At 41.5% G+C, this 13,167-nt stretch overlaps 1 non-coding gene across 1 annotated transcript; it reads right to left on the bottom strand.

Moving 5' to 3' along the window:
- Positions 1-12,790: 12,790 nt before the first annotated feature.
- Positions 12,791-12,852, bottom strand: LOC135278151 (U7 small nuclear RNA). Its single transcript, XR_010345706.1, has one exon. It is a non-coding gene; the product is annotated as a U7 small nuclear RNA (small nuclear RNA).
- Between the last annotated feature and the right edge of the window lie 315 nt (positions 12,853-13,167).

Here is a 13,167-nt window from a genome sequence, read left to right as displayed (position 1 = left end):
CTCATTACAATTTTTAAGGCAAGGATGTTATTCAAAATATTGAACAACCTGTATAGTATGAGTCCAACTAATCGGAACAGTCACACAAACAAATCAGAAGCGGTATCACCCAGTATAGTATGCAGGGATGTGTCATCTTCAGCTGAAGATCCCTGTCATGTTGTCAGAGCAATGTAAACATTAACTATCTTGAACATGAAATAAAAGGATGAGCAATGAGGCTGATTATAAGCTGAGTTCATGGCCTCTGCCACTAAAATTTACTTAAAACAAAGAAGGTGAACCCCAGAACCTGGAATGTTAAATGGATGCATTTCCCTGGCTGTTCCTTCTGCTCCAACCTGAAAAATAAATCAATAAATAAAGCAACAGAATCTCACCATCTGTATCTGATTGTCTGTTTATGGCTAAATCATTTCTTATCTGTTAACGTTAAGCCTGCTCAAAATGTGGTCGTTTATATGCCAACACATTATTGATGTGCTTTCAAATGTGCTTCTAACTGTCCAGAAATGTCCAATTCCTTCTGGGAAGCTCAAATAATTGACAAATTCCTGCCCCTATGGATAATCAATAGTCTAGTGATGCCCTAAGCAACAAGCTGAGAGACCAAGAAGATCTTCTGAACCATCAGAGAAAGATTCAATAATGTTCTGGGTGGTCCTAAGGTTAAATACACACCACTGTGGAATATTTGTGCCCTCCAAAACTCATATTGAAACTTGAACACAAATGCATCAGGACTGAAAGGTGATTGGATCATGAGGGCTCTGGCCCAGTGATTGGATAAATCCATTCATAGATTAATTGATTAAAGGGTTAATGGATTAATGAGTTATCATGGGAGAGAGATGGGTAGCTTTATAAGAAGAGGAAGGGAGACCTGAGCTAGTGCATGAATGCACTCAGCCCTCTCACCATGTGATGCCCTGCCTGCCTCAGGAGGCTTCAGAGTCACCACCAGCAGCAAGGAGGCCCTCACCAGATGCAGCCCCTCGACCTTGGACTTCTCAGCCTCTGTAAGTGTAAGAAATAGATTCTTTTTTCTTTATAAATTACCTAGTTTCAGGTATTCTCTTACAAGTAACAGAAAACAGACTAATGTAGTCATTACTGATGCCACTTTGGTCGCTTTCATTTAGCCAGAAGAAACAATTCACAAAGAACTCGTTTCTCAACCATTGAAAGCAATAGAAGTTTTCCATATTGTGACCAGTGCAAGCTCACACATTACAAAAGACTATGAACCTGGAAATAACTGAATGGCTGAAATTATGTGCAAAAATTCTGTCTCTGTACTTGCATGCTTGGCATATTACACATGCATTTCTAGCTTTATACGTGCCCCAAGAATATTTTTAGGAGATGAATAACCCCAAGTTAAAAAGACAATTTCCTTGCAAAAAAAAGGCTTTGTCTGACTAATCCAAATGGCAAAATAAAAACAGAGGACAGAAAGATGAGTCTTTAAATCTTAAAAAGACTTGAATTGGAGTTAAAAGAAAATCAAAGCTTCAGATGGTACAGTTTTGATGCATTTAGATGAAAATTAAAATGAAGAATGAAGAAAGCACTAATTAACCCATTTTCTGGTTGAGTCAAAGGATTTGCTCCCTAAAATTCAAGTGATGATAGAAGGAGGGAGTATATGACTTTGTGTCTGAGCTTGGGGAGGAGTGTGGCAGGAACGTTGTCCTGACAGCAAGGTTGGAAGGGGAAAAGAAATCTTGCTTGGCAAGCTTGGTCAAAGCTTGTTTGTTGGAAAATCAACGTAGGCAGGGAAGGAGAGATTTCTGGAACAGAGATTCCTTAACTTGGAGGAAAGACAGCTGCCTCCAAAGATCCAACTGTCCCTTCATTTATTTTAGAAAAGATAAAGAATGGCATACATTAAAGACTAATGAGACTTGGGGTTGAATGAGAAGAGCTGGAGTCACAGAATGCAGATACAAGAGTTTTGTGGCTACTAGCAATTTATTTTATAGAAAGCTTTTAAATATTGGGAGCAACTTCCCTTTTTTCCCAACACAGAAAATTAAATGGAGAGGATAAAACTGGATTTCTTTTTTTTTTTTTTGCAACTTGTATTTCTCTATTTATTTCAAAGCTGATAACAAGTTTGCCATAAATACCAGCAGGGCTACAGCTGGAACAAATTCAGTCTATGGGTCATGGGTCATTCTCATGAGTATTTGACCAAGCAACCTTGCCACATGACTTTTCATAAGCATAAAATCTGGAATTGTAAAAGAAACTGAAATCAACATTTATGGAGTGGGTCTAAAGGGCAGACTTTGTAGAACGGAAGTCTAGGTCACATGTTGCTGCAAAGATTCCTTCCTCTCTGCTCCTGGCAACTGTCCCCACTCCTACTCCCACACCCCATCCTTGCTCTTTTCTCCTGGTCTCTCAAGGTCTCATCCTTCTCTCACTGTCTGCCCCAGATGTCTAAAGGGACTAAGAAAACTCCACTATTATGAAGAATGAGAGAAGGGAGATTGAGGAATAACTAGCCATCTGCCAATCACTTCATGCTCTTGTTAAATGTCTCATAGCTTGGTGCATAGTAGGTGCTTAGTAAATGCTTGCCAAATAAATGACTATCATGCAAGAGAATCACAGAGCACAGATTTTTAGTGTAAACTTTGTGTGGATAAAAATAAAATGCATTTTAAATGAGTAGAGCATTGAAGATACTCATTATTTGCATCCTATTCTAGTACTCAAAAGAAGATGACTTCTTATTTCTTTAAAAGGGGGAAACCTTTACATTAAAACAATAGACAAGAGGCAGAAAATGAAGAGTTATAGGCCTGAAGTTAGGAGTAATCCCGCCTTCTTAAGTTTTGATTTCAGCCTCCTCACTTACCCAAGAAGACATCTGTCATCCCTGAAGCCTTAGAAGGAAGTTTATTCCTCCTTTAGAACCAGAAGATAATGGGCACAATTGTCTGCTGGTCCCAGGCAAAGGGTGACACTAATAGGAGAAAGGAGAGAGAGGTGATAATAAGGTTAATCTTAGACTTGTAATTTTCAGAAATATGGTATCAAAGAAAACACCATTGGTTTGCTAACGAAGAGCTTAAGTTGCCTTTAAAGCAATAGTGCAACACCAACATGCAATTCAGTCCTCTCCCAGGAGGTTTGGTAGCTTCCACCAAAAGCAGGTCTTGGAAAGGCTTCCTCCAGAGCTCTGTACCCACCGCCCGCCCCACCCGCCGGCTCTCGTAGTGTGCTTTCTTTTGCTCCTTTCAGAGCCCCTAGTCCAATGGGAAGCACAGACAATTATAATTCAGAGTGATGGACAGATGACACCCTGGAGTGTGGCCAAGGCGTCCAGGGCTCACAGGGATGTGGTGTGCAGAGTGGCTGGGTGGCTTCACAGAGCAGGCCAAGCTTCAGGAGACATTCAGAGGGCAAGCGAGAGTTATCCAGCGAGGGAATGAGGAAAGGATACCCAGACCTGAACGAAGACAAAAAGCCGGAGAGAGCATGGCATACCTGGGGAACTCCAGATGGCTCAGTGAGATCTGTGAGGAAGGTGCCACATGGGGCAGGGGCTAGTCTCACCATGCCAAGGAGTTTGGATCTCATCTGCTGGTGACAGAGAGCCACCGACAGGCTTTAAGAGGAAGAATAACATCACTGGGTTGTGTCATAAAAAAATTCTGGCAGTCATATGGGACATAGAAGAGGGAAGATTGGGGACTAGAAGATGAGTGAAATTGTTCAAGGGACACAGATGAGCATGGAGCCAGGGCAGGAGCAGGTAGGAACAGAGTTGGGAGGACAGATTTGGGAGCTTAGAGGAAACCTGGCAGGCTTTGGACAAAGATGGTCTCCGAGGGAGGGAAAGGAGGCAAGGGTAGTTTTCAGGGCTTCTAGTAGGAGCCATGTGAAGCTCAATGGTGCCATTACACCTTAGAGAAGCAGAACAGGGAACACAGAGACTTTAGAGGTGACAAGCCTGATTGTATTAGATGGGAGTATCTGTGGGGTATCCAGGTAGAGGTATCCAGTCAGCAGTGGGTTCTGAGATCTGTAGCACAGGAGAGACCAGGCTGGCCAGGGACACCTGACACTTGTCTCAGGCCAGGGTCCCAGGAGTCAGGCCCCGAGGTGAGGATTCATGTACAAGTGGTTTAGTCCAGAAGTCCTCCCGGGGGATACCAGAGAGGGAGTGAGGGGCAGGGGAGGGAAATGGAAGAAGCTCAGTGTATCAGTTTCCAAGAGCTGTCATGACAAAGCAGTTCAAACTGAGGAGCTTACACAACAGAGTCATGTTGTCGGGAGTCCGAGATGATGGCGTCAGCAGAGTTGGCTCCTTCCGAGGGCTGCGAAGGAGAATTTGCACCCTGCCCCTCTCCAGGCTTCTGGTGGCTGCTAACAGACTTCAGTATTCCCTAGTAGACAGATGCATCACTCCAATCTCTGCCTTCATCTTCACAGTGTCCTCCCTGTGTATGTGTCTGTGTCCAAATGTCCTCTTTTGATAAAGACACCAGCCCTGTTGAACTAGCGGTCCATCCACTCCAGTGTGACCTCATCTTAATTTTAGTAATTATACCTGCAACAACCCTATTTCCAAATGAGTTCACATTCTAAAGTAGGAGAGGTTAGGACTTAAACATGGAAATTTGGGGTAGACACAAGGCACCCTGTAACATGAAGCAAGGTGAGATCTAAGCAACAGGCTTGCTAGTGGAAGCTTCAGCCTCACTCCCCTGGGAAACTGTGGGTAAGAAATGCCTCAGAGTCATCCTAATCTGAACTGGGCTTTCATGCTCCTGAGCTGACAGTCAGCAGCTAATGATCTTGGGGCTGTGGAAGGAAAAATGGAAACTGCTAGGTACCTCTAGAACTGTGTGTATCTTTGTGTGGTTAAAAACACAGTAAAAGAATTTTTAGGCTGGGTATGGTGGCTCATGCCCTGTAATCCCAGCACTTTGGGAGGCCAAGGCGTATGGATCACTTGAGGTCAGGAGTTCGAGACCAGTCTGACCAACATAGAGAAACCATGTCTCTACTAAAAATACAAAATTAGCTAGGCAAGGTGGTGCATGCCTGTAATCCCAGCTACTCGGGAGGCTGAGGCAGGAGAATCACTTCAACCCAGGAGGCAAAGTTTGCAGTGAGCTGAGATCGCTCCACTGCACTCCAGCCTGAGCAACAAGAATGAAACTCTGTCTCAGTAAATAAATAAATAAAATAAAGAATTTTTAAGAAACCCAGTGGGATGGAGGAGAAGCGCTGACATCACCCACTATAGTGGTCATTAAGATTGAAGGGTTAATTTGCCATGAGAATGGCTGAAAGCCAAAGGCCCATATTTCAGAGGCGGGAAGAACAAGAGGAACTCGTGAAGGAGGAGGAGGTGGGCAGAGGAGCCAAGAATTCGGGTAATGAAGATATTAAACCAGGTTCCCTAGTTTTATAGTAACTTTGGATCTCAATCCAACTATCAAGACAGCTGACCAACCAGATATAGACAGAGACAAAGGGACACTTTTGAAATGAAGACTGGAAAACCTGGGTTGTGTGGTTGTTATATCTGGGCTTAACGTGTGCTGGAAACCTGGCCGATGGAGCCTCAGGACCAAGATGAAGAAGATGAAGGCTGCTATTCCGATCTGCTGATCTCATTCCGTGATGGTCGGCCATGTTGGAACATTCACATTTCCCAAGGTCTGGATTCTGGCTCCTGGGGAGTTGAATAATAAACAGCACTGAACACTCTGGTGGTGACTGCAACCAGAGTCATCTGAGAAAAGTAATAAAGTAAAGCCACAAAGCTCTGATTTGAAAAACATCATCTAAGACAAGAAACCTATTTGATGTCTAAACACACTCATCATCTCTGCAGGCCTGACCAGCCGACTTCCAATCAAACCACAATATCTAACAAAATGTTTCTCTGTATTAAAATAAAAACAGAAACAAAAACAAAAAAACCTCTTCAAAGACAGAACTATCCAGGAGATCAAAGCTGTGAGAACAAACATTATTTTTACATATTTCTTTTAAAAGGAGTCATACTTCTCAGGATGGTTCCCTAAATAAATATCCAAAGGGCACTGTCCTCACCCTAATTTTTTTTTTTTTTTTTTTTTTTTTTGCCTTTTTTTGAGACAGAGACTTGCTCTGTCACCCAGGCTGGGGTGCAATGGGGCAATCTTGGCTCACTGCAACCTCTGTCTCCTGGGTTCAAGCAATTCTCCTGCCTCAGCTTCCCAAGTAGCTGGAATTACAGGTGCCTGCCACGACACTCCACTAATTTTTTTGTACTTTTAGTAGAGATGGGGTTTCACCATGTTGGCCGGGCTGGTTTTATACTCCTGACCTTAAGTAATCTGCCCACCTTGGCCTCCCAAAGTGCTGGGATTACAGGTGTGAGCTACTGTGCCTGGCCCACTCTAGCCTTCTGAGTCTGAGACTCAGAGGGGTCCCAAGGAAAATCAGGTAGCTGCTACCTCAAGAAAGGGATGCTGTACTGGCAGGAGTGACAGATGTCCAAACACAGGATTTGTGACTGTCAGCTTATCATGTCCAAGTATAGACCTCCCCGTGGAGATAAACTGAAAGGCCATGTGGGTCTGTCTAGAAGAGCAAGTAGCCCCGCAAACATCTCAAACAGTGACACCATTTACAAAGGGCTGCCTTCTTGGCTTTCATACCTAGTAAGAAAGACAAAGAACTGCAATGCTGCTGGCAGTTACTATTTAAGGATTTACTTGTCGAGTTGCTAAGGAAGTTGCAGAAACAGATGGACAATACCACTTAGGAGATGAAATCTTCAGAGTTCCTGGGGGTTATGGAGCCCCATTTCCATCCCTCCCTCATGCCATCTGGGCTTTGATGTGGGCTGTGACAAAAATACCACCACTTTACTGCAGAACTGCAGGATTTAAAATATGACAATTTCATGGAACTACATTGATAACATTCCTCAGTTAGTGTCGTAGCTGCCATATCCGTCTGAGAACCTTGCCTTTTGATTCTTTCTGTGATACCTGGAAAGCAAATATTTATAACATTTAAGAGAAGAAAGTATGAATTAGGAATGTGCAATTGACATCGATATACACCAAACTCTGGGCTAGACATTGCCACGTATAATTTAATTTGATCTTCATAGTAATCCTGAAATGCTGATCTGAGAGATAGCTTTTTAAAAAAAACTTAGTCTGTAGTTTGGGAGATAAAGCATACTCAGAGAAATGTTAACTAATGAAAACAACAGGGGGCAATATTAGAAAGGATTTATTCATTCATTCATTCATTCGTTCATTCATCAATAAGCAACTACTGAGTACCTGACAGGCACTGTCCTAGGTACTGGATAAAGGTGAGGAGCTCACATTCTACTGAGGGAGATGGTCCATGAACAGCATCAACATAGAAAGCAGGTGAAAATGGGAGGGTGGAAAGTGCTCTGGAGAACCCAAGGCTGCCAAGTGTGATGCCCAGTGAACTGCCATGAAGGGAGAGAGGAAGAGACGGGCTGAGGCTGGGCTGTCGAGGAGGATGCCCAAAGGAAGAGAACCCAACCTTGGACTTGATGGATGAATAGGATTTGAATGAGAAGAGGGCATTTGTTTGTTCACCACTTAGGCAATATTTAGTGAGCAGTACTGTCTATTAGGAATGCCAGTAATAATTAGGCTTAGTCCAGCAAATGATTATTACTGGAATGCCTGACAGAGAGATAGTTGCTAAATAAGTTAACTTAGCTTATTTCATATGCGTGTATATATATATATATATGTATATATATATAATCACATACACATGTATACACACACACACACACACACACACACACACACAGAGCTTATTATTATCTATCTACCAGGCGAAGTTCCAAGTGCTTTATATACTTTACTTCATTTCACCCCCAATGTACAAATGAAGAAATTGAATTATGGAGAGTTTGGGTAACTCTAAGTCACAAAGCAACAGAGCTGGGATTTAAACCCAGGTAGTTTGGTTCCAGAGCAGCACTTTTAAGCAGGAGTCTGCAAAGTGTGGCCCATGGGCCAGCTCCATTGCACTACCTGTTTCTATAAATACAGCTTCACTGGAATACAGCTAGACCTGTTCATACTGTCTGCGGCTGCCTTTGTGCTGTAAAGACAGAGAGACCGTATGGCCCACAAAGCCTAAAGTATTTACTATCTGGCTCTTTACAGGAAAAGTCTGCAGACCCCTGCCTTTAACCATCACACCTCACTGCTTCCATGGATGGAGTGCAGATGGTGATAAAGTCTGGACCGTGCCCTCAAGAACGTCACAGCCTAGTGAAAATAAGAAGCCATTTCAGCGCATCCTGCTCTCACTGTGTAACATAAGATAACAATTCACAAAGCAACAATGCAGCAATAATGACAGTAACAGTAACTATAGCAAGCATTAGTTGACGGCTCACTGCACGCCAGCTGTAGTCCCTAGTTCTTTATGCCTCGTAAGTCACCGAATTCTCCCAACAACCCGTGAAATACGTCCTATCACTGTCCTTGCTTCATACAGCAGGACACTGAAGCACAGAGCGTTTCACAGCATTATCCGTCACCTCCAGGAGCACACAGACCAAACCAGGCATTCTGGGAGGGTGGAAGAATTCAGGAAGACAGAAAAGGCAGACGGCAACTTAGGACAGTGTAGGATTCACTGTCCGTAAAAATTGATTTGGACTTTTTTCTTTGGTCAATTATAATTAGAAATATAGAAGGTACATCTTACTGATCATTAGAAGAAATCCACTCTGCCAAAGTCTTTAGCAGTAAATCTCACCAGGAAGTACCCTACTTCATTGTCAAACCTCGATTTCTTATAAGGAAATCTAAGGAGAGTCTCGGGAGATAAAGAATCTGAATGGCCCTGAAATCGCTGCTGTTGGCAAAAATTTTGCTTTAGAACAGCACCTGCCATCAGTGGGTACTCAATACACCCACTGAGTTTTATATTTTGTAATTGAGTTATGTATTTGTAATTGAGGTATATATTTCATGCGCAGTGCCTGAATGATCTTCTAACTAATCATTCCTGGTACCATTTCAAATGACTCCGATGGCTCCTGTGCCATTTCACAATGAGGAGGAGTAAAGGAGCTGATCGCTATGCCAGCGCCAGGTGCTGGGCCGTGTGCCTCAGGTACTCAGCATGTTTCCAGGTTTTGTACAAATGAAAAAATATTGGATTTCTACTTTCAGCTAGGGACCAGACTTACCTTCCTATCTTAACCAGCTGAAAAAATGGACAAACTATATGAAACAATGTTCTTCAGACATTAAAACCTGGCCATACTGGGCAGTGATCACTGAGAAAAGGAAAACAAACCAGGCAAGTCCTATAAACAGCTTAGCTCAGGGCTTGGAGCAAGTTTACAGGCTACAAGGTAGGAAAGCTGGCCCCAAACAGAGCCTGGTGGTCCCGAGTTGAAGAAACTCAATTCCTAGTAAAGACAGACAAAGATGACTAAAATTTGCAGGAAAAATACCAGTATGATATTATGAGGTAACAATAAATAAATAAATATATATATATATATATATTTGATCTCTGCCTCCAGTTCCTAGCATAGTGCTCCTGAAATGCTTATAGACAGCAGTACTAGGAGAGACCTTTGTTCTAAAATTTGGTCTTTGACCCCAGTTCCTGACGTGGAGCTCCTGGGACCTTTGCAATTTCCTAAGCAATAAGTATGTCTGACATAGAGCTCCTAAATCCCTTGGAATTTCTGGAGTGGTAGAAGCATCTTTTGTTCTGATTAGGCAATTCTTGGTGGGCTCCTGGATAGCCTGAGGATGGAAGCTTGTTGCTAGGGAAAACAGCCATGTGAATAGAGGGTTGAAACTTTCAGTTCCATTCCACAACCTGTGGGGAGGATAAAGGGGCTAGAGGTTGAGTTGATCACCAGTAGCCAGTGAGGGAATCAATCATGCCTATGTAGTGAAACCTCCATAAATACACAAAATGAGGGAATTTGGAGAGCTGCTGGATTGCTGAACACATGGAGCTGCCTGGAGGGTGGCACTCCACTTCCTCCATATTGTGTCCTGTGCATCTCTTCCATCTGCTGTTTGTCTGTATCCTTTGTAATATACTCTATAATAAATGTGTAAATGTAAGTGAAGTGTTTCCCTGAGTTCTGTGAGCCACTGTAGCAAATTAATTGAACCCAAAGAGGGAGTCATGGGAACCCCGATCTATAGCCAGTCAGTTGGAAGCACAGGTTACAACCTGGGCCTTGCTACTGGCATCTGAAGTGGGGGCAGGGAGCTGCAGTCTTATAGGACTAAGCTCTTCACCTGTGGGATTTGATACTATCTCCAGGTACATAGTGTCAGAATTGAATTGAATTATTGGACACTCAGTTGATGTCTACTGGGTGACTGCTTGGTGTATGGGGAGAAATCCCCATACATCTGATGTCAGAAATACTGTGTTAAGTGATTGTGCAAGAAAGTAGAAAGAAAAACAGGGTTTTCCTTCAAAAGAAGGAGAGAGGGAGAGAGAGAGCGAGAGAGAGAGAGAGAGAAACAGGCCAGAGTTCTTCAGAGGGATCCCTTGGTATGTATGATTGTGCTATACTGCTCTCCATATGCATATAAGGAGATCACTGAGAATGGGAAAAGAATCACTGAAAAGATGTAGGTGGAACAATTCCAACAACCCACAAAGAGACTAGAATAGTTTACATGCACCAGCCTGAGTGGAAAAACCTCCAAATGCATAGAGCATTGTACCCATAAGAAGGGAATTGCTTCATAGTGGGATCAAATAAATCAAGAAGTCCTAGATTAAAGATTGTTCTGAACACCCCTTCCTAACAAACCTTAAAAGCAAACCTTGAAAGGATTAAACTATTTCCAAATAAATGCATTTCAGAACAGAGCCCAGAAATATTTAAAGAATATTTTAAAAATACTGAGCATTTACCAATGTAAAATTCACATTGTCCAGCATCCAATCAAAAATCATTAGGCATGAAAAGAAGCAGGAAAATACAACCCATAGCCAGAAGGGAAAAACAATCAAATGAAGCAGACCTAGAATTAAATTAGCATGCATGGATGTTAAATGAGGTATTATAAATATACTTCATGTGTTCAAAAAGTTAGAGGAAAATCTGAACATTATAAGGAGAGAAATGAAAGACATATAAAGGACCCAAATGGAACTTCTATAGATGAAAAATACATTATCAGGAAAGAAAAAACACTGGCTTGTATTAACAGCAGATTAGACACTGGAGAAATAAATTCTAAGACTTTAAAGATAAAAACAATACTAATTATACAAAATGAAATGCAGAGAGAAATATTATCTTAAAAAGTATGTAACACCTTGACATGGTGGCTCATGCCTGTAATCTCAGCACTTTGGGAGGCCAGGCAGGTGGATCACTTGAGTCCAGGAGCTGAAAACCAGCCTTGGCAACATAGCAAAGCCCTATCTCTTCAAAATATAAAATATAAAAATTAGTTGGGTATGGTGATGTGCACCTATAGTCCCAGTTACTTAGGAGGCTGAGGTGGGTGGATCGATTGAGCCTGGGAGGTCAAGGCTACAGTGAGCTCTGATTGGGCCATGTGCTATAGCCTGGGCAACAGAACAAGACACTGTCTCAAAAGACAAAAAAGAGTAAGAATTGAGCATCAGTGATCTGTAAGACAATATGAAATGACCTTGTAACTACAATTACATTTACATGTAATAAACACATGTACTTGGTGTACCAAAGGAAGAGCAGAGAGGTATTAAATTCTTTGATTAAATTTTATAAAATATGCATAAGACATACACTAAAAACCAAAAAACATTTCTGAGGGAAATAAAAGAAAGAGAGATATGTCATGTTCATGGGTCAGAAAACTCAATATTGTTATCTGTCAGTTCTCTCCAAATTGATATATAGGTTCAATATAGTCCCAGTCAAAACCCTAGCAGGCTTTTTGTAGAAGCTGACAAGCGAAGTCTAGAATGTATGTGAAGATGCAAGGGACCTAGAACATGTACAGCAATTTTGAAAAAGAAGGTTAGTGTGGAATGAGTTATATTACCTGATTTCAATACATGCAATAAAACTATACAGCAATGGAGAGAGCGGTATTTGTGTAAAGACAATCATATAGGTCAATGGAGCAGAGTCCAGAGATAGTCTCATTCAAATGCGGTGAATTGAAAAGCCAAGATAATTAAGTAAGGAAAGGATAATCTTTTCAACAAATGGTCTTGGAACAGTTAGTTACCCATATGATCCATATGTAAGAAAATAAATCTTGACCCTTATCTCAGACCATACAGAAAGACTAACTCTGAATGAACCATAGAGCTAAGGGTAAGACATAACATAATACAACGTGCAGAAGAGAACACGAGAAAATCTCTGTGACTTAGGCTGGGGAAAAATTTCTCAAATAGAGCATAAGAAGCCTGAACTACAAAAGAAAAAATTAATAAATTGGACTTCATCAAAATTAACTCTTTAGTTCTTCAAAAGACACTGTTTAAAAACAGAAAGAGGCTGAGCAGGGTAGCTCATGCCTGTAATCCCAACACTTTAAGAGGCCAAGTCAGGAGAATCACTTGAGGCCAGGAGTTTGAGACCAGCCTGGGTAACATAGCAAGACCTCATCTCTACAAAAATAAAAAGCTTTTTCAAAAACGTTTGCCAGATGTGGTGGCTCACACCTGTAAGCCTAGCTACTTGGGAGGCTGAAGCTGGAGGATCTTTTTCTTTTTTTTTCTTCTCTTCTCTTTCATTTTCTTTTCTTTCTTGTTTTTTTTTAAGGGCTTTCTGGTGAATACTAGAAAACCTGCTAGACAAATTCTAAAAGATCTGTAACACTACATGGATTTTTTTCAATAAATATGTTGAAAAACTTATTGTAGATTTGTGACAATTTGAAAAAACTCAAAGATGAACTGTATAGCCTAGAAATATCAAAAAATTAAGAAAAAGCTAGATATGTCATGAATGCACAAAATATATGTAGATACTAGTCTATTTTTGTCACTGACTACCATAAAATATATACAGATCTTTCATAAAAAGTTAAAAGTTAACAAAATTTACACACCCAAACACGGACTGTACATGGCACCATTCACAGTCAAAAGAAATGGAAACAAACATAAAGATGCAGTGTTAAATCAGAAATGCAT

Source organism: Aotus nancymaae, unplaced genomic scaffold (genome assembly GCF_030222135.1).
Source record: "Aotus nancymaae isolate 86718 unplaced genomic scaffold, 86718_ANA_hifiasm-v0.15.2.pri h1tg000036l, whole genome shotgun sequence".
Taxonomy (NCBI): domain Eukaryota; kingdom Metazoa; phylum Chordata; class Mammalia; order Primates; family Aotidae; genus Aotus; species Aotus nancymaae.
The sequence above is the reverse complement of the archived record's forward strand: the minus strand, read 5'-3'. Positions and strand labels throughout refer to the sequence as shown.